The following is a 1,421-nucleotide window of genomic DNA, read 5'->3' as shown; positions in this document are numbered from 1 at the left end:
CCCAGCCAGGTGGAGCCCTCCAAAACCAGCTAACTCCCTAGGGCTCACCGTCACCATCGATTGGTCACCCAGGGACCAGAGCTCCTGGCAGCCTCCGGGAGACCAGGACATTTGCCTCCTACCCTCAGCCTCCAGAGAACTGGAATCAAAGGTGTGTGCTACCACAGTCAGCTTGGCCACTTCCAGCTGTGGTATGCCTTAGTGGGCACCAGGGAGAGGGTCCCTGGCACATCTTGACCGGCAGTGACCTCTCGCAGGGGACTCAGGAGACCGCATGACTCAAGGCAGATGCGGCCAGGTGGACGGGCCCAGACCTTGCCCACCTGACACTCATGCTCATCCTGCCGGCTTTGACCAAGGCTGGCCCAGGCTAGTCCCTCCCCAGGTTGCTGACAGAACTGAGGAAAACAGCTGCTGGCTAGCTCCTGCTAGCCCCTGAAACCAGCATTTTACACCCTGTTCCCGCAGAAGCCTCCTGCCCATGACACCTGACGGGGGAGGGCGAGGGCAGCGGAATAAGAGCCATTTATTTACTTGTTTATTAGTTTATTTATTTTTAAAAGCGTCTTTCAGGGAAACTGGCTTGGCTGGTCCTGCTTTCTCTCCTTGGCCAACGAGCATCAGAGAGGGAACTGAGTGGCCCCAAGACTGCACAGCTCTGAAATGCCTCAGAGCCCCTGTAGCACATCCTACCCAGGGGTCTGAAACTATTCTGACTGACAGAACAAAATTCCAGGCAAGTCAGTTGGACCTCCCTCCTCCCGGCAGTGGTGGTGGTGGTGGAGGTCCACTATCATCCTTTCTTCCTGAGGAGTCCCCAGATGGTTCGTGGGGAGATGGGTAGGCACTGACAGAATGGAGACATTGGGACTACTGGATGGGGAATAAGTATGTTTGTGCCTCTGTTTCCCCCGATGTGGCTCCCCCAATCATTTGTTGTTCCTTCCATTTTCTCAGAGGTCTGGCAACTGGGTGGTCTTGAATGCCCGAGTGTGGCTTTTGTTCTTACAGCCAACACAACTGGACTGTCCTCATTCCAGGGGCTGGGCTGAGGGCGGGCTGACCTCTAACCTCAGAGTCTGCCTGGCCACCCACCCCCAGGGAAGGAACGTGGTCAAGCCTCAAGGGCTGGCCTGCTGCAGGGGAGCCTGCTCCAGCTGCTGGCCAGTGGGCTCTGTCCCTGCCCGGCACCCTAGAATGGAGTCTGAGAAAGCTTCAGGTCAGATAAGGATATACCTGAGGCCTGAAACACATGAACCCATCCATCAGTCCCAGGGTTGGTGGGAAGGGGGATGCAGAGGGTAGAGGGCAAGGAACCAGTGGTTCGGACTCCTACAAGAGCCTCACCCACCATTCAGACCTGACAAGTAGAACTTGGCACCCAAGTTTAAGCCCCCAAGTTGGCCTTTGGCACACATACC

The sequence above is a fragment of the Mastomys coucha genome, unplaced genomic scaffold (genome assembly GCF_008632895.1).
Source record: "Mastomys coucha isolate ucsf_1 unplaced genomic scaffold, UCSF_Mcou_1 pScaffold4, whole genome shotgun sequence".
Classification (NCBI taxonomy): Eukaryota; Metazoa; Chordata; class Mammalia; order Rodentia; family Muridae; genus Mastomys; species Mastomys coucha.
This window is presented reverse-complemented; position numbering follows the sequence as displayed.